Source organism: Cicer arietinum, chromosome 1, assembly GCF_000331145.2.
Source record: "Cicer arietinum cultivar CDC Frontier isolate Library 1 chromosome 1, Cicar.CDCFrontier_v2.0, whole genome shotgun sequence".
Classification (NCBI taxonomy): Eukaryota; Viridiplantae; Streptophyta; class Magnoliopsida; order Fabales; family Fabaceae; genus Cicer; species Cicer arietinum.
In genome coordinates this window covers 39,969,721-39,991,244 of record NC_021160.2, presented here as the reverse complement: position 1 = coordinate 39,991,244, position 21,524 = coordinate 39,969,721, and the positions used below count along the sequence as shown (strand labels likewise).

At 28.1% G+C, this 21,524-nt stretch overlaps 1 pseudogene; it reads right to left on the bottom strand.

Annotated features, from left to right (window-relative positions):
• Nucleotides 1-20,036: 20,036 nt before the first annotated feature.
• Nucleotides 20,037-21,524, bottom strand: part of LOC101510373 (uncharacterized) — a 67,186-nt pseudogene continuing 65,698 nt past the window's right edge.

Sequence of the window (21,524 nt, the reverse complement as noted above, 5' to 3'; positions counted from 1 at the left end):
TGTGCATTTGCATTCTTTCACATGAGGTGCTAGAACAAGCTTGAGTTATAAAAATTTGAGAGCTAAGTTGGTTCAATATTATCATTCATATGTTGGTGTTTGGCCTCAGAAATATCATGGAATGCTTTCTTTAAGAACTAGCATCCCCAACTACCTACACAAGTTCGGTGAAACTTTTTGTGTGTAATGTCTTCTTCCTCTCCACATGTCTGTTTCTTTTGTTTGCTACTTGATGAATCCACCTCCATGCCTCTAAAACTTTCTTTACTTGCAATTTTTTCATGGGTGAAGACTGTGGTGTTTTGTTGAGTCTAGATTCTAAGGTAGGACATTTAATACATTATGGATTTAAATAATAATCTTACCAAATTAAAGCCAAAGATATTCAACTTTTTTTAGGCATGCAACAGTGGTTTGGTAACCAATACAATTCTTAATCAAAAGAGCTAAACTTTAAATAAATAAGTACAACTCTTAAGGATAATTTTTTGTGCTAGGAAAAAATAAATAAAATTTTAATATTTGATTTTCAAATCTCACTATAATCTTAATTTTATTTTTACTGAATCTCTAATTAATCTTAAATTTGATAGACTGAATTTGAATTAAATTATTCTTCTAAAAGTGCGGTTTATATAGTAAAAAATTAATAAGGACATTTGATACGTTGAACGTTAAAGAATAAGTTCGAATATATTTAATGTGCGTAAATTTAATACTAAATTCTTTGAAATAATAATTAAAAAAAAACTAATATCTATAGACATGATTATTTTTGTTATAGTATATAAATTTATATCAGTTTTATTTTTTATTTTAATTAGTGTGTACAATTCAAAAGAAGCAAACCAATAAGAACCACATTAAATTGACATATTATGTCAAAAAATAAATAAATTGACATAATTTAAATGTTTTCGCAATTGTTTTAATTTAGAAACCGCTAAATATTATATAAATATCAATTCATAGTACAAGTTTACTAAAAATTGTGGAGATGTTTTCGCAATTGTATGTGATAAATCTGGTACATAATCGATCTAAAATATTATTGGTAAAATATAATTTCATAAAATTTGCTATGCTCTAGATAAAGATTATACATGAAATATCTGTTGATTTAGTCTTTTCTTCGTCATCTAAATCTAAATTTATGTCAAAGATTAACATATCATTTCCATATAAATAAATGATAACACCATTTATATATATATTTGATAGTGTTGATCAACTATCACCAAATCATTATAGTTTTATCATTTAATCTCTTCACATTGTATCACATACAATTAATAAGCATCTCAATTATCACATACACAAACTTTTATGTCATTATATTTTTTACTATATTTAATAAGCATCTCAATTTAGAATTATAATTCTCTTTTCAATATATCCAAGTCAAATATAATAAATTGAATGCATTAAATATATATTGCCACAAGCTAACAAAAATGCTCATAATGTTTTTCATAATCAAATATCATAAGGTGGATCCAAACATGTAAGTTATCTACTCCTTAACAAATAAGAATTCATCTCATTTATATTAAATAAACTATATTTTCATAGCTATATTATAACTAATACATACAACATAAAGTCTATTTGTTAATTCAAATTTCATATTTAAATATGTTATATGGTAAATTCTAATAAGTATCACAACAAAAAATAAACAATGAATAAAAATCATTGAGATTTTTTATTAGTTTATTCCACGAACATTTGTCAACTAGCACTAATTCAAAATAAATCCAAATCATTTTCAATATCAAGGCAAGCAAGAAATAATTATTTTCATACTATCATGCATATATATACGCTATGAGATCATTCATTCTAAATAAAAATAAAACTTCTTGCATGTACCAACTAAAACTCCATTTGATATTTATGATAGTTACTTACACTACTTTTATAATAAACTAGTACACAAGCATGCATCATAAGCGAACCATATGAATGCTAATAAAATCACATCATTGTTAGTATCAAAACATTAACTTTTTGTAGCATTTTAATTATGAGTATTTCATAAAACCATAAAAATTTAGAACAATATTAACTTATGATCTACGGCCAATAGTAACTAACCTCTATGCCAATTTTGTGTTTTATTTTTTCAACAATTTTAAAATATAAGATTTGAAACAAAGATATCAGCCAAGAGTCAAACTCATACAATGTCACTAATAAAAATCAAGACATCTACTAATTTTTAAAATCCAAACAACAAAATTCATACATATATAAACTAAAATAAAATTGTCATCAATTATATATGTTAGCAAGTCGACAAAGGGCGTTCAGTTTACACAAATATATTTAACTTAATATTAAAATTATACAAATATCAAACATATCATATATTAATATAAATTGATTATGTAACTTTCACTGTAGTCATAAATATATGATTGTTCACCTTCTTTAAAGAAACAGTTATTTTGGTTTTGGTTATTAAGAGAGGTTTATAGTCTAGCCTACAATAAAGTTAGGCTACAACTTTTTTACATATGTTAAACTAAAACTATTTGACTAACAATATCATAATACATGGAACTAAAAAAAGCTTCAAACATATCAGGTCGATCTATTTTATTAAATATAATTTTTTATTTATTTTGATATTATCTTTTTTTTAAATTATAAATTTGTTACCACTTTTTATAATTTAAACATATTCATCTATATCAATATTTAATATATTTTTAAAATATTATTATAAAATTAAATTAAAATAGGATGCAATTACAATACTCTAAAATATCATATTAGATATCAAATATAATAATAGTAAAAATATTTTTATATTATTTGATATTTTAAATTAATAATTTAATAGTTCAAAATATATATTGGATTTAATATTAGACTTGATTTTGTTTGCAAAATAATTGTTTAAACTTAAAAGTTATATCTTTTTAGAAAGACTAAGTTTAAAATATTATAATTTTAAAGAGAATAAAAAAAATATTAGTACTATAATTTTATTTAATAAAATATGGGTGATCAAAAAAATAAAATAAAAAATAAACTCAATGTTCTTTTTTTTTTACTCAATGTTTTTTTTATTAGAGTTTATAAAGATTAGTTTATTTGACTTGGTTAACTGAATATATATGCATTTATAAGTCTTCAAACAAGAATCCTATTAATATAAATGCAAAAGAGAAAAAATATGTAGTGTAATATATTTAAAAAAAAAATTAAGAATAAAAACTTTATAATAAAAATGGGGTTATTTTATTATAAGTAGGAAGTTTCCGTCGAATAACTTGTGGAACTTATAAAGCGAATTTTTGTCTACTTAAAAATAAAATCTATTCAAAATAATTTTTATTTCAAATTCAAAAAGGGTAAATAAGGAATAAGATTAAAATAATAAGAAAAAAATTGAAAAAAGATAATATATAATATAACAAGCAATAAGTTCAAATGTCAATTTAACTAGTGTTTGTTGAGTGATAATCCTTAATCGATCATTATTTTTAAAGTCATTTTGAGTCTATTGTTTAATTTAATTTTTCCAATTTAATATTCGTTTTACAATTATTTTGAATAAATAGTTCTTCGATTAAATAAATTGTTTATATTTTTGTTTTCTTAAATAATCAACTATTTTGTGTAGTTTTGTATTGCTTCTTTACTTTACCGCAATGCTGATCTTTGGTGAAAAAATAACAAAATCCTTGTGCAATTTTTTAATCATATAAGGAGTTAATTTTTTAATCATATAACGAGTTGTAGACATCCAAATGGATTTGAATTAGTTGTCAATGAAAACTAACAACCATTTCTATAACTTTCATGAAGATAATTAAACACAATTTGGACTTTAAAAGGGTGAAAACTATAACAAAAATGAATTTAATTTTTGTTTTTTCAACGTGTGAGAGTCGACTCACTTGATATGTGAATCGAATCACTAGTTTAATAGTTTAAAGGTTGTTATAGTAGTTACCAAGTGGTAATTTATCTTAAAACTTATTTAACAATTGCCAAGTCTATCCATGCATCATATAATTTCATTTATTTCTAAACACAAGAATAATTTCACCAATTCCTCATACTCAAGAATTCAAGATCATATCATAGATTGAAAACTCTTTTTTGAACAAATCGGGTATGCAATCGAGTTCTAAAGCTAGAAATAACATTATTGATTGTTGGGGTGTCTATTCTAAATACAAATCATTGGGAGACATTAGTGTATTGCATATCAAGGGTTAAAGAATGTGTTTTTAAAAAAATTCCTAGATATGTATTTCTTGGTGGCTATCTTGCAAGAGTGGGGTGTGATCTTCATCTTGAATATAGATTTGTGTTTACAATTTAAAAGGTGTTCTCAGATTCTATGTAAAAGAGTGTTTAAGAAAAAAATGTTTGAGTGCAAGACTCTTTAACATCCTCCGAAGGATCTTGTAAATACTCATAATCAATTATCAAAGGAACAAATATCCCATTTGATTGAATGTCGACATGATATACTCTACGAGCGAGGACGAAGTAGAAGAATTTGTATAGAATCTTGTGTTAATTTTGTATGCTGAATGAAAATCTATTGTTAGCATTGAATAACATCTTCACCTTGATTGAAATTGCAAAATCTAATATCTTAGTGTTTCTATTAATTGTCATTCATTATGTCTTTGTTTGAAGATCCTTATCATATTTAATTGAATTATGAAAAACCTTTTTCTAAATAATTTCAATTAAATTTTGTGTTTTCTTGTATGAGTCTCTATTTGATTTGTCTTGTTTATTTAAAATATCATCAATATGAATATTCAACACGCTTAATACTCAAGTCTATCGCATTAAAAAAATTTCATTTTCCAATATGTGACGCAACTAGAGTTTGTTGTCAGTTATTTCGCGGCAAACAAAAATAACATGTTAGTGTGGTTAAAAAATGGAGATTGTATGATTATGTAAGTGGGTTAAAAACTTTCCAATATAGAGAGAATCCAAAGTCATTGTCGACTTTTGTGAACCCTTTCAATGCATTATGAAGGCCCATTGTGCAGAGGCACGTTTAAATGTGCAATCAATGAAAATTTAATGCTAGTATCATCGTGTGAAAGGGCATCTTCAAAGAGTATAATTGTGTATAAATGACTCATTTTAAGTCTCATGTCGCAATGCAAAAAAAAAAAGAATAAAAACGCTTTCATTTTGCAAAATTGTGTGTCTTTTACTCCAAAATTAGACGTCTTCTCTAACTTTTTGTCATTCCCTATACCTTTTGTACAAACTTCAAAGAACATGTTCTCCAAATCTGTAATTTTCATCCCAAAGACACAATCAAATCATTACAAACTTTTGAAATGTTTGTCTAGTCAACAAACTATCTAATCTAGTTGGATTAGACTTTCCAATAACCTTACTTACATTGAGTGTATTTGCTACCCACTCGAGTCCATCGTACAATGCATTGCAATACTGCATCATATATTTGAATATCTCCTTCTCTTGCTCGAATATGATGGTAACTTGACTTCAAGTTAATCTTGGAAAACATTGTGGCTCCTCTCAATTGATCTGTTAAATCATCAATATGTGGTAAAGGATAACGATTCTTAATAGTTGGCTTATTAAGTTGCCTATAATCCACACACAAGCGTGAGCTTCCGTCCTTCTTGTTAACTAACAATATCAGAACTCTCCATGGTGACACACTTTGTCTGATAAATCCTTTCTCCAACAAATCTTCAATATGACCCTTGAGCTCATTCAATTCTAATGTCATAATCCGATACGGCGGAATCAAAATAGGTCTGGTTCTTGGGTGTAGATCAATGAAGAACTCTACCTCTCTTACTGGTGGTAATTTGGGAATATCTGTTGGAAATACGTATGGGTAATCCTTTCCCTCCATGTTAGCTAATGACAGAACCTCTTGAGTTCCTTCTTTCAGCGTCACTCCGAGTTTGTTAGCAACTAGATATCGAACGACTCCTGGCTCGGGGAAAAGAACCAATTTGCGAGCACAATTTAAGATTACATAATGATACGACAACCAATCCATATCGAGAATGATCTTTAGTGATTGTAGGGGTAAACAAATCAAATTAATCAAGAAATCTCTATTCTGAATAGTTACTTTAAAGTGTAAACATAGATAGCTTCAAACAATTCACACAGTCCATAGAAATGAAGGAATGGGTTGCCCCGAATTAAAAAGTGCAGTTAAAGTATTACCTGCAATCTCATAGTCTTGTTGGATCAAATTGCTAGATTGATTTCCAACTTCAGCACTCATGCAATAAATGCATCCTTTAGCATTAAGACGAGTAGCCCTAGTTGCATTCACAATTGGTTCCACCTTCAGAGCCTAGCAATCCCTTGCAAAATGCCCTAGCTTTTGGAATTGTAGCATGGAAGACTCTTAGAGGTACAAGCATTAGCATAATGTCTCTCTTCCCCACATTGGAAACATGGAATTACTTGTCCCAATTGTCTTAGAAAGTTCTGGTTCACTAGGCGATTCTGACCCATATTGTTGTTATGTGGTCAGTTATAGAGCTTAACAACTTGTTTTCCTTTGTTGTTTTGATGGTTCACCCAACTACGCCCCCCTGAACTAAAGTTCCCTCCTCGATTTGCCCCCTTGTTCTTCATGTTCTTAACTTATTTACATTTCTCCACTAAAGTCTTGAATCTCATACTTCAGTCCATTTTGGAAACGGTGAGACATAAATTGTTCATCAACCTCTATACAAAGAAACCTAAAATGCATTGACAATGACTCAAATTTTGCAGCATATTCACCCACCATCTTATTTCCCTGATACAGTTTACGAAAATCATCGCCCAACTTAGTCCTGGTACTCATTGGGAAGTGTTTGTCTAAAAACTTCCTTTTAAACGACTCCCAATTTACGTCCTCATGAGTTGATCCCCATTAGAAGTCTTGTACTTCTCCATCAATATTCAACATCCCCTAGTAGTAGATACGTAGCATAGTTGACTTTCACCCCTACCTGATAATTAATCATTTTGAAGATCTTTTTCACTTCTTGAATTCAATTGTCAGCTTTTTTTGGACTCTCATCACCCTTGAACTTTGGAGGATTGTGACGAAGGAAATCTTCCAATCCACTTGACTCAGAAACACGAATATCTATTTCCCTCTTCTCTAGATCATGCAAATTATTTGCAGTTGTTTGTGTTGCAACAAAGGCAGACATGTTATTCATTACTTCAACCATTTGACCATCCTTGTAGACGTTGACTCTTGCAGTGTTGTTCCTTCTTGGAGGCATTGTTTCCTACAAAACCAACATCAAGTAGAAATCTTAACACCACTTAGAGGAATTCCAAAAGATAACTTTTGACTACATCAGCACAAAACAATTGCACTGGACCTAACAACTCAAACAACTTACCTCGATGCATGATTACATAACGACTTCCAACCTACAGGTCGACCTATGATTTAACCAAAGCTTTGATACCACAGTGTAACACCCCGATTTTTAAAAGCGCAAGTGCATTTTTTTTTAAATAACTTATTAAAATAGTATGTTGTAACACAAAACGACATGAGTCATATATAATTACATCAAATATAATACCAACAACCTAAGATAGTTTTTGGAACAATAATCTAAAGTTTACAAATAAAAAAATACATCAGGGCTATGAGACCTATCTGACATCGCTCATACCCTTGTGATATTATCGGTAGACACTTGTACATAAGTACTGCTCCAAGAATGATATCCCCCATGGTCACGTAAAAAAAATGGAACATGGACCCACCAAACAAAAGTCAACTATAGATACATTCATCCCAAATTAAAATAAGTACAACATTTAACAATTATGTCATAAAGACAAACAACAAAACTTAGCAATTACGGCATGATAACAAACAATAACAGAGTATGTATATGCAAATATTATATTATAATAAACATGACTCGTGTGCCAAGCACCCTAATGCAATGCTTATATGTCAATGCACATGATTTTGGAATTTCCAAAATCTCATTGAGGGGCGTAAATCATAAATGAACCGCCTCTCACATACTAGTACTAATTACCGATGTGTCACCTATCACATATTAGCACGATTTACTAGAGGGCAGTATTTCACAGATCTACACGACAAATAAATTCTTGTAAGGATAAGATAGACTAATCAACTCATGGCACCATCTCATGGTCCATCACGGTCACCACTAACATTGTGGCCTATCACGGTCACCACTAATTATGAAATGCATGAGCATACTCTGACTCTTTCACAACAATCATTATGTAAATATAGCTATTAATATATTCATCTTTTAATATTCATTACACACTAATAATTTTTCATACTTTTCGAAGAGCATACCCAAGATATAATCTCCTCAATAAAATTCATAACATGTAGCAACACGTATTTTCACTCAAGAATGCATAATCACATCAATAATAATCATCACATATTCAGACATCAATCATCCATCAGTCACACATATAAGGTCCCTATGTGCAAACTAAAAATTTGAAATGAACCCTTACCTTAATTATAGTATTTTTAACGGTTATCACTACCACAATCAAACACAACGAAAAAATCTCGTCTGTGCCGACACCTTTAATCATATAGTGTTTGACTTAGTCAAATTAATCTCTGAAATTTTAACTACCTTACAAACCATTTCTTACTCCTAACCCCCTTAGAGTATATTTCACTAAAAAGTTTTACAACGAGTAAGGACTAATAGTATTATTATCCACTAAAAATATTTTTAGAAATTAACATCTTTTAAATTTTTCATAGAATTAACTAAAAATCATTTGAAACGTCTTAATCTATTTCTCAAAATACTCTAAACTTCTTCTTTAAACTCAATCTAAAAGTAATTAAAAGAGTAACATTTTTAACTCTAAAGATATTAATTTCACAATCTAACTTTTTGCTCAAATGCATTACTTAGTTAAAATTTGAACTTTTTTACAACTTTAACAACTCTAAATTTTCTTGTAAAATTTGAACTTCAGTTCAAACTCATTTATTTGAAAATAACTCATTACATAACTCTTACACATCAAAATTAATTTTTTTTCTAACCATTACTAACAACAACAACCACAATAACCACAACCACAACAACAAATGATTGGTTAAGAACTCAAAAAAATTCACTCATTTCCCCACATATAAAGTTTACGAATTTAAGAAAAAGGGGGAGAAAATAATTGTTTCACCTCAAATAAACTAGCTCACAAGCACCACCTTTTAGAGAAGAGAAACTTTACTTTCTATAACTTCTTGAAATGAGGCTTAGATCTAGTAGAAAAATGGAGTCTTATTTTTTTTTAACCACCAACAATATCTCTTTTTTTTTCTTTCTAAGAACATAAGGGAAAGGCATAATGGAAGGAACCGAGTCGGGAAGGAGGATGGTTCCGCTGGCTTATAAAGCTAGGTTCCTTTTCCTTTTATTTTTTTATTTATTTATTTTTAATTACAACCAAAAGGAAAATATATGTATAATTAAATATTTAAGTTTTTATTAAAATAATCATTACAACATCTACACACTCTTACACACATCACAACATTCATTTATCAATTTAATTTAATAAAAATATTTACTTTCGTCGTAATTTATTAAAAACAAGTGATATTTTAAAATTTTGTTCAAAATTTTTTTTTTGTAACTTAGTTAAATTATACTCTAATAAATAATTTTAATCGGTTCTTTAAACATATTACTAACTATATATATATTTTGGAGATATTGACTTATTTTGCGGATGATTAATGATTGTTAGAGTATACTTACTTATAATAGATTGAGTATCGTGACTATATAATAGTGTGAATATAAGTGACCAAGTTGATCACATTTAAGGTTCTGCAAAATATACCGTTAATTAAGTCATATTAATAAACTGGATTTGCACTGCACCAAAAAAAATCAAACCAATGAAAAGGTTCATAAATTGAACTAAATATTCAAAATAAACTGGTTAACCAAATTAATTCAAAAATCAGATTAACAATTTTAAAAAAAATTTAAACTTAATTAACAGTTTTTTCTTAAAAAAATTTCAAAATTTATTTTTTTTCAAAAAAAATACAAAAACTTGTTTTGTTCAAAAAATAAAAATAATTAAATCATTTTTTCTTGGCAAATAATTGAAATTTTTTTATATCTATTTTTCTCGAAAAAATTTCTTAACAAAATCAAAAAACTTTTGTCAAAAGAATTTTCAAAATCATTTTTTCGAAGAACTTGTTCAAAATCTATTTTAACTTTAAACTGGTTTATATTTAGAAACGAGTTTCAAACTGGTTTAAAACTGCACTGAACATAATTCGAAATTGATTTTCAAAACTTGAACAATATTATTAATATGGTCCAATTCAGTGCAGTTTTTGCATCATAAACACCCCTAATCACATTCAATAAAACTCAACAATAATATTTGTTATCCAAAAATAATAACAATTTATTTTTTCTTTGAGTCATTCATTTATATGATTTTGTTTGTTTTTACTCATAAATTTTAGTTTCTAAAAAAATATATTTTATTTAATTTATCATGGTTTTAGAAAAGAAATATTTAGTATATAAAAGAAATATTTAGTTGAACTTATATATATTATAAATAACTATATCTTACTTTTGAAATAGTAATTTAAAAAAAATTGTGACATTTTGAAACTATTATTTCATATAATTAATTACATTACATTTAAATCAATGAAATAAAACTTAATGCACAAATTAAATTATTGAATTCATGTGGTTAATTAGGGTGAATCGTTTGAGAGAATACAAATATTTGATTAAAATAGTTATTGGTCAAATTTTACTTACCTAAACGAACTCTAGATTACTAAAACATCATTCTCCTTTGAAGTAGATGGTTTAAAAAAATTAATCGCACTTAAGAGAAAACGTCTTTAATTAAGTTTCATTGTTATCTCATTTAATTGTTCGATTTTTTTTTTTGTTGAAAATAATATATCGTGTTTAATTAAGTTTCATTATTATCTCATTCAATTGTTTGATTTTTTTTTTGTTGAAAATAATATCTCGTAATTTCTTTAAAGAGAGTTTTTTTAACATATTAAAAATAAACTTGTGTTATTAAAAAGATAAACTTTATTAGATTGAAAACTGATAGAAACATATGTGTAATTAGTTTATATAAAATGTATATATATTTAGGAGTTAAATATGCTTTTTACTTCTTATACGCACATATCTTTTTTCTAATTTTTATAACATTTTGGTTCAGTAGGTATGTCTATAGTTAATTTAACTTATGTGTGCTTTTTTAAATTTTAAATTATTTTGTACAACAAAATTAGAATATTAAAAAAAATCTCCCCCAGAAAAATTGATTTTCTTTCAACAAGAAATTAATTAAATATAAATTATTAATCAACCAAAACTCAAAAATGACAATAATTAAATATCTCATTAAGACCACCAAACAGTATTTAATCAAAAACATCTTGAAATTTTTCTTATTAATGTTAACAAAGAAAAGAGGAAGAAGAGAAACAACCACTCTAAGGTTTCATAACATAGAATGAACCAAAACTACAGTTAATAGGGTTACAATGAGTATATATATAAAAGAATAGAATTGTCTAGAATTGTCTAAAATACCTTTACTACTAATATATAATAATATTATCTAACATCTCCCCTCAAACTCACGATGCATTAACATGGAGCATCGAGAGTTTGTCAACTAAAAAAAACGAAAATGTTTAATGGAATGCATCTTTGTGAACAAATCAGCAATCTGTAAAGAAGAAAAGACAAAGAGACAAACGGTAGAGTAATGATTATATGCTGAAGATGATGACGAGAGGGGTAACGAGGAGGATCCACAATCGCAAATCGCAGGAGGTGGTTGGACAGCCGGGGGGACAAGAGGGATGTCACCAAAGAAGAAGCAACAATCAAAGAGAAGAACCAAGCCAACAAAAAATCAAACCGAAAAAGGAGCGATCAAAAAAAGGAGCAACAACCATATCACAATCAACAGATAGGAACAACCAAAGAGGTAGCACCACGAAACAACCATATCAAAATCAACAGATAGAAACAACCAAAGAAGTAGCACCACGAAACCAAATCCAAACAAACCAAAGAGCAACAACCATATCAAAATCAACAGATAGGAACCACCAAAGAAGTAGCACCACGAAACCAAAACCAAACAAACCAAGGAGCAACAACCATATCAAAATCAACAGATAGGAACAACCAAAGAAGTAGCACCACGAAACCAAATCCAAACAAACCAAACCAAATAGAACCAAACAAAACTAAATCATATCAAACCAAACTAAACAAAGAGAGAAGCAACAAAGCAAATCACTAGAGAGATTAGCAATCAAACAGAAGAAGCAACAGACAGAGCGACAACACAGAAGATCAAATTTTCAGCCTCATCCAAGTATCCAACCCTTCCTAGAAGGTCAATCATACAACCATAATGCTCAATCTGAGGCACAATTCCAAATCTCTCCATTTCTTTGAAGCATCTTCTTCCTTCCTCTACCAAACCACAATGGTAAGCAGATAACACACTAGTCATTGTTATCTCATTCGGTTCAAATCCTTCCCGTAACATTGCTGCGAATACTTCTAACGCTTCCTTCGCACAACCATTGACACCATAACCATTTATCAAAGCATTCCAACTAAGCACATTCTTGACAGGCATACAATCAAACATAAACCTCCCCACCACAACATCATCATCCTCACAATAACCATGAACCATACTAGTCCAAGAAATAACATTCTTATCCTTCATCTTATCTGCATACATATCAACCAAAGCATACACATGAACATCTTCATCAAGTCGGTTCCTTTGCACAAACCCATGAATCCAAACACCCAAATCCAAAGAACTCAAATCAGCAACAGCAGGAAGAACACTCACAACCGTCACTTTATTCATTTCCACATCCAAACGTCCCCTCATTTCCCAAAACAACTTCAATGCATTGTGCGGTCGTCTATTCTCACAATATCCCCTAATCATCGCATTCCAACTAAGCACCTTCTTGACAGGCATACAACCAAATATAAACCTAGCCGCCACAACATCATCATCCTCACAATAACCATGAACCATACTAGTCCAAGAAATAACATTCTTATCCTTCATCTTATCAAACAAATCCCTCGCCAAATCCATACACCCCATTTTCACATACCCATCAATCATAACATTAGAAGCAACAATATCTCTATCAGGCATAACATCAAAAAGCGTCCTGGCCTCACTCATATCCCCACACCTAGCAAATCCAACAATAACAGCAGTCCAAGAAACCAAACTTCTCACAAACATTTCAACCAAAGAAGTCCCAACATACAAATTAACACAAAACCCATTTTTCAAAACAACACAATGAACCTCCAAACCTTCTCTCAAAGCCATACAAATAATGAGACAAACACAATCACTGAAACAAAATAAATTAGGGATAACCTGGTGCTGTGCGAGCATGATTTCTCCCCCTACAGACGTTTTTTTACCGATCCGACCGTTGAAGACGAAGACCTGAATGTTGTGAACCTTCTGTCCAAAAATCAGCCAAATCCAACGGTTAACGAATGCGCAATCGATGTTTTTGTGAGACTGATTTAACAAAATCGGGAACAAGGTTACTCTTCTCTTTTCTCTTTTGGTGGTTGCCTTTTCTATCAAAATAGTCTCTCTCTCTTCTCTACGGTAGATCCCAGGATGATAATTCTCAATCATCTCTTCATAACGATCAATCAAACTCCTAATAAATTCTTTTTTTTTTTTTTTTTACTGATCTACTAAAAATAAACGAAAAGCTACAAAGAAAGAGTAAAGCAGAATTGGGACACGGAAAATCTCACTGAATATTGGAATGTTAGAAAAGATAAACTATAATTATATTCCCTAATTGTTGGGAACTCGACAGCGGAATAGAGGCGGGATCGTTCAATGAGGATCGAAATAGGCTCTAGATACCATGTTAACAAAGAAAAGAGGAAGAAGAGAAACAACCACTCTAAGGTTTCATAACATAGAATGAACCAAAACTACAGTTAATAGGGTTACAATGAGTATATATATAAAAGAATAGAATTGTCTAGAATTGTCTAAAATACCCTTACTACTAATATATAATAATATTATCTAACAATTAAGACAACCATATTAAACATCACAAGTAGAAGAAAAAATGAACAATTAAAAATAAGAGTTAAATCAATATCTTTTCAAATGATACACAAATTTCACGATATAATAAGATACAAAAAAAATATAAAAACTTTTTTAAATGTCTTACAATAATGTATTAAAAAATAAAAAAATCAAAAGAATGTACTCCTTTTAAATAATAGTTTTGATACAATTTATATTTTAAATTTCTTAAATTGAAATATCTAATCTAAAGAGAACCGTACCATATTTTTAATTTTATTAATGTTATGTTGTCTAGTCAACAAACTATCTTATCTGGCTTAATGAGATTTTCCAATAGTCTCACTTATATTAAATCAACCAAATAACCCATTTATTAAAGAGTAGTCTGAACGTCAACAACATTTCATCAAAATAGATTAAATTGACATTGTTGTGCGATTATTGGTACCTTGATATATTTGTAGGGATTGAAGTTTAGTGTGGTGGTATGATTTGATGTTGTCCACTTTGGTAAATGAATAACTCTGTATCGAATGAGACGAAAAGATAGTCATGAACAACTCGGCATATCAAATTCATCTGGGGACATTACTGTATTGCATATTGAGGGCTAAAGAAGGTGTTTTTTTAAAAAAATCCTAGACATGTAAGCATTTTGAAATCGTAAGCACTTTGAAATGTCATTCAAACAACTGATTCATTAAATAGTAGTTTGAACATCAACAACATTTCACCAAAATAGAATGTATTGACGTCTTGGAAAACATTATGTTCAAAATCAATCCCTTAAGGCGGAGCAGATCAATAGAATCTAAATTGAATTCCCATATTAACGATTATTGGTAACTGAGGTAGCTTACCTTGGTTCTAGGCTAAAGTAAGACTAACTTGGATAAGTATCATAGAATCCATGTTAGCCTTGATATATTTATAGTGATTGGCGAGTTCAAATTTACGGTGGCGGTGTAGTTTGTGTTGAAATAACTTTAAAAATTGTATCCGAAAAAATAGTCCTGAACAAATCAAATTCCATACTTAAAATATGATGGCCAAACTTTCCGGATCAAAATTGAATTGGAATGATGTTCTTCAAAATTCGGTTAGCACATTATAAAATTCTTAAAATTGAAATCACGAGAAGAATGAAAAAGAGAGAGAGAGAAAAATTCTAAGAAGATTTCATTAGTATGAGATGAGAAGCGGTTATGATCTAAGTCAAGTTTTAATTTATAGTTGAGGAAATTATTAGGCTTAATAAAATGATGTAATAAATTAGGAAATTTATTTTTAAAAATAAAAAATGTGTTTTACAAATTTGAAATAATAATAAAATGTAATTAACTCACATGGAATCTTTCATATTTTTCTTTACACATTATTAAAAAAGTCAGACTTCATAAGTTTTGGTCTAAGATTGTATTTTGAAGACCAAAATTGAAGACAAATAAATTGTGAGAACTATTTTCGTAATTCAACTAACATAAGATAACTAAAAATACAATTAAAATAAATTATTATTGGGTATTTGGGTGTGAACAAAACGACCATTAATAATTTATTTAAATTTTTTTTTGGAGTTATTGACTTGTTTTGCGGATTGTTAATATGAGTTAAGTATAGTTACTTAAATTTGTGTGAGTATAGTGACTTTATAATAATGTGAATATAAGTGCACAAAAAATGTGACTTGATAAATTGGATTTATAATACACAAAAAAAAAAAAACTAAATCAATTAAATATTTCATGCATTAAACTAAATATTTAAAACAAATTTGTTAATCAAATTAATTCAAAAATCAGTTTAATAATTTTAGAATTTGTTTAGAAAATTTTCGAAACTTATTTTTCTCAAAAAAAAAAAAATACAAAAACTTTTTTTTTTTCAAAAAAAGAAATTTAAATCATTTTTTATAGAAAAATAATCAAAAATTTGTTATATCTATTTTTTTCAAAAAAAAAATTTAAATTAAATAGAAAAATTTTATGAAATATTTGATTTAATTTCGAAAAACTCTAATAATTTTTTTTTTTATTCATCCATTTATATGATTTTGTTTGTTTTTACTCAACGATTTGAGTTTGTAAAAAAATATTTGATTTAATTTATCATGGTTTTAGAAAGGAAACATTTAGTATATAAGAATTATTTATTATAAATAAAAAATATTTATATATATACATATATATATATATATATATATATCTTACTTTGAAGCAGATGATTTAAAAAAAGTAATTGCACTTAAGAGAAAGCATCTTTGAATAAATTTCTTTGCTATCTCATTCCATTGTTTGATTTTTTTTTTTATTTACAAATCTTTTTTGAAAAGAATATCTCGTAATTTCTTTAAAGAGATTTTTATTAACATATTAAAAATAAAATTGTGTTATTAAAAAGATAAATTTTATTAAATTGAAAATTGATAGAAACATATGTGTAATTTATTCAGATAAAATGTATATATGTATATATGAGTTAAATATATATGTTTTTCGTTCTTATATGTATTTTTTTAAATAGTCCCTTAAAAAAATTCTTTAACTTTTAATCTTTATAATATTTTGGTTTAGCAGGTTTGTCTATAGTTAATTTAACTCATGTGTGCTTTTTTAAATTTTGATTTACTTTTTACAAAAAATTTAAAATATTAAAAAAAATCTTTCCCAGAAGAATTGATTTTCTTCAACAAGAAATTAATTAAATAAAATTTATTAAGCAACAAAAATGAAAACAATTAAAAAATCTCAGCCTATGCGGTGTTTGCTCAAAAACATCTTGTAATTTTTCTTAATAAGACCATCATATTAAACATCACAACTAAAAGAACAAATGAACAATTAAAAATAAAGGTTAAACCAATATCTTTTTAAATGATACAAAAACTTCACGACATAATGAAATACAAAACAAAAAACAAATATAGAAATCTTCTTAAATATCTCGATCAACAAAATTTTATACTTATGTTATAAAATGTAGGGTTTTTTTTTTTTTTTTACAGAATATCATTTAAAGTAGTTAGTAGTGAAACTTATACTTAATTTTTATGTTGGTATTTTTGAGATATATAATGACAATAATGTATTAAAAAATAACATAATCAAAAGAATGTACTTGTTTTAAATAATAGTTTTGATACACAATTTATATTTTAAATTTTTTAAATTGGAATATTTAATCTAAAGAGAATGGCTGCATGTTTGTAATTTGATTAATGTTATGTTGTCTAGTCAACAAATTATCTGATTCAACTGAATGAGATTTTTCAATAGTCTGACTTATATTATGTCAACCAATAATCGATTTATTAAAGAGTAGTCTAAATGTCAATAATATTTCATCAAAATAGATTGAATTGACATTGTTGCGCGGTTATTGGTACCTTGATATATTTGTAGCAATTGAAGTTTAGTGTGGTGGTATGATTTGGTGTTCTCCACTTTTGTAAATGAATAACTCCAAAAAAACTCCGTATTGATTGAGACGAAAAGATAGTCATGAACAATTCGACATATCAAATTCATACTTTAAATTTCAAGCTCAAACTTCCCCGACCCAAATTGGGTTTAGATAAGGTTCTTTGAAATTCTACTTGCACTTTGTTATTATTTAAATTGAATTCAGAAGAAGAAAACGAGAGAGAAAGAGAGAGAGGGAGAGAGAGAGAGAGAGAGAAATACTTTCAATTTGATTAGTTAGTTTGTTTATGATCAAGGATACATTTTAGAGTATAGAAATACATTTTGGTATATATTTGAGATTTTAAAATAAATTGAAAGAATAACATATTAAATGTAACATTTTAGTTGTACTTCTTTTTTATAAATATTTTACGGCTTCGTAAGTTTAAAAAAAAGTCATATCCTTAACTTCAAAACCCTTCATCCAAACACATGTGTATAAGTTTGTGTTATCAAAGTGTAATTGTTTAGTAATAGTAGCTATTATTTTAGTGTGTTTTTAGATTTTAAGCAAAATATTGCGGCTCTCTTAACAAAACTTCAATGCTACACTTAAAACTAACAATAGTTACGTTCAAAATATTGCAGATCCTATACAATCTTTGCCTTGGAAATATACATATTAAAAATGTGTACTACAACCAATTTCAATTTTTACTTTATATTATCCTAAACAATTCCAATTTTTTAAATGAAAGGACTAGTAGCAACTCTTCATTTAAGAGTGAACAATTAAAAATAAGAGCTAAACCAATATCTTTTCAAATGATACACAAATTTCAAGATATAATAAGATACAAAATCAAAAAAACAAATATAAAAACTTTCTTAAATGATTCAATCAACCAGGTTTTGCATTTATGCTATAAAATGTTTTTTTGTTTTTGTTTTTACATAATATTATTTAAAGTAGTTAGTAGTGAAAGTTATGCTTAATTTTTATGTCGGTATTTACGAGATATATACTGACAATAATGTATTAAAAAATAAAATAATCAAAACGATGTACTCCTTTTAAATAATAGTTGTGATACAATTTATATTTTAAATTTTTTAAATTGGAATATCTAATATTCAGAGAATAGCAACATGTTTTTAATTTCGTTAATGTTACGTTGCCTAGTCAACAAACTATCTAATTAAGTTTGATGAGATTTTCTAATAATCTGACTTATAATATGTCAACTAAACAATCAATTTATTAAAGAGTAGTCTGAACGTCAACAATATTTCATCAAAATATATTAAATTGACGTTGTTGTGCGATTATTGGTACCGTGATACATTTGTAGGGATTGAAGTTTAGTGTGGTGTTATGATTTGATGTTATCCACTTTAGTAAATGAATAACTTTCTATCTATTGAGACGAAAAGATAGTCATGAAGAACTCGACATATCAGATTCATACTATAAATTTCACGCTCAAACTTCTCCGATTAAAATTGGGTTTACATCAGGTTCTTCGAGATTCTACTTGCACGTTGTTATTATTTAAATTGAAATAAGAAGAAGAAGAAGAAAATGAGAGAGAGAAAAAAAATACACTCAATTTGATTAGTTTGTTTATGGGATGGGATGAAAAGAGCTTATGATCAATGATACATTTAAGAGTATAGAAATGCATTTTGGTATATTTGAGATTTTAAAATAAATTGCAAGAATAACATATTAAATGTAACATTGTAGTTGTACTTCTTTTTTTTTTTTTTTAATAAATATTTTACGGCTTCGTAAGTTTAAAAAATAAGTGATACCCTTAATTTCAAAACCCTTCATCCAAACATACCACAAGATTGTGTTATCAAAGTGTAGTTGTTTAACAATAGTAGCTATTATTATAGTGTTTGTTTTAATATTTTATTCTTATGATTTTTATTATTATAAACAAAATATTGTAGCTCTCTTAAAAAAACTTCAATGCTACACTTAAAGTTAACAATACTTATGTTCAAAATATTGAAGATCCTATACAATCTTTGACTTGAAAATATACATATTAAAAATGTACACTACAATTTAAGTTCAATTTTTTACTTTATATTATCATGAACAATTCAAATTTCAATTCCATTTATTTAATTTAAATATGTCTCAATTAGTGGAGATAAAATAATTTTTCTGCAAATCATAGTGTATATTAAAATAGTCTATCATTCACAACATAAAACTCAATCACACCAATTTCAACTCTCTCATTTCAGATTGTAATCAAATTAATCTTCGTTACACAAATCAAATATTTAAAGGAGAAAACTATCCACAGTTATCATTTTAAAACTAAATAAAATATCAAAAGAAACTTGCATATAAAATGAGAATAAATATCAACAAAATAAAAGAATCAAAAGAATTGTATTTTCATACAATAGATAGTTTTACAAATTATATTTGTCAGTCTCAAAACTGTAATCTCTAATCCAAATAGAACACTTTACCATTTATATTGTTTTGTTTCTCCAATCCAAATAGAACACCGGCATGTTTGCGGATTTCATTGTTAACGAAGTAGAGATCAATCATTTTTTTAAATGCATGCCATGTCAACAAACTATCTGATCCAGTTTGATGAAACTCTCCAATCGTCTGACTCCGACTCACATTCAATATACTAGCTACCCGCTCAAGTCCACCGTACAAAGCATTGCAGAACCGAACTATATGTTTAATATCATAAACATTGTCTCCAAAAAAATTCCTTACAATATAAAGAAAATCCTCTAATTTGTCGGGTAAATTCTGTCGAGTCAAAGCCTTCACCAAGTATCCAAAATCATATGCACTGTGGAATGTAACCCATACAACGGATTTGTTGAACACGAGTCCGGACATTATCAACATTTCACCGAAACGAGCAGAATCTATCCCATGAAAAATATTGCGATTGAAATCAATCCCTTGACGGCGGAGCAGTTCAATAGAAGCAGGATTATAACGATCACGCTCTATGTCAAAATCGCAGAAATTGAACTGCCATATATAAGCGTTGTTACTTCCAAACTGAGGGAGATTACCTTCAGCGTCAGTTAGAGTGAGGCCGACTTGAATGAGTTTCAAATCATCAACGTTTGCTTTCAAGTATTTATAGCAATCAGCCGGTTAAGGTTGGCGGCGGTGAGAAGGGACAGTGGCGTCAACGGTAGAGAAATGAATAACTCCGGGAAAGTCAGTATCCATTGATACGAAAGGATACCTACCAATAGCTTCACGAATCAGATTAAACTCGTATGGTAAATTGTAAGCCCAAACTTCTCTGATCAAAATCGATGGAGGTTCTTGATTTGGCTTCGACATTGTAATCGGATTCGAGAGACGTATGAGAACGAGAGAAAAACAATTTCTTGATACTGAAATCGGATTCGAGAGACTTTAAAGAGAGAAAAAAGAACTTTTCTTGATTGTGGTGTGATGAGAAGAAAGATGATTGTTTTTTAGTTTAACAAAGACGCGAAAACAGCGTTATGTATAAGTAATGGTGGGCTCCATTCAGTGTCAGCCCAAGACGTCAGGATACTTAAAAGTAAATCTATTAAACGACGTTTGTTTAAAAGTAAATACAGGTGTGCTAAGTATAGGAGTGTGTGGAACTGTGGGCCGACTTTCTCCTTGTACAACATCCAAAAGAGTCAACGAGTTGAGGTTGGACTTGAAGTGGGACCCACAATAGTTCTTGTTGCACTACCCTCATGTTTAATGCTCAAACTTCGGTCAAATAGTCTCCAACCGTTTTCAGGCTCAAAGGTTATACTTTATTGTAACATCCTAAATCAAATGATTAAAAAATAATTAGAATTTTAAGATATTCTAATTTATAGATTATTATTAGTATTATTATTATTACTGTTAATATTATTATTATTGTTATTATTATTATTATTATTATTATT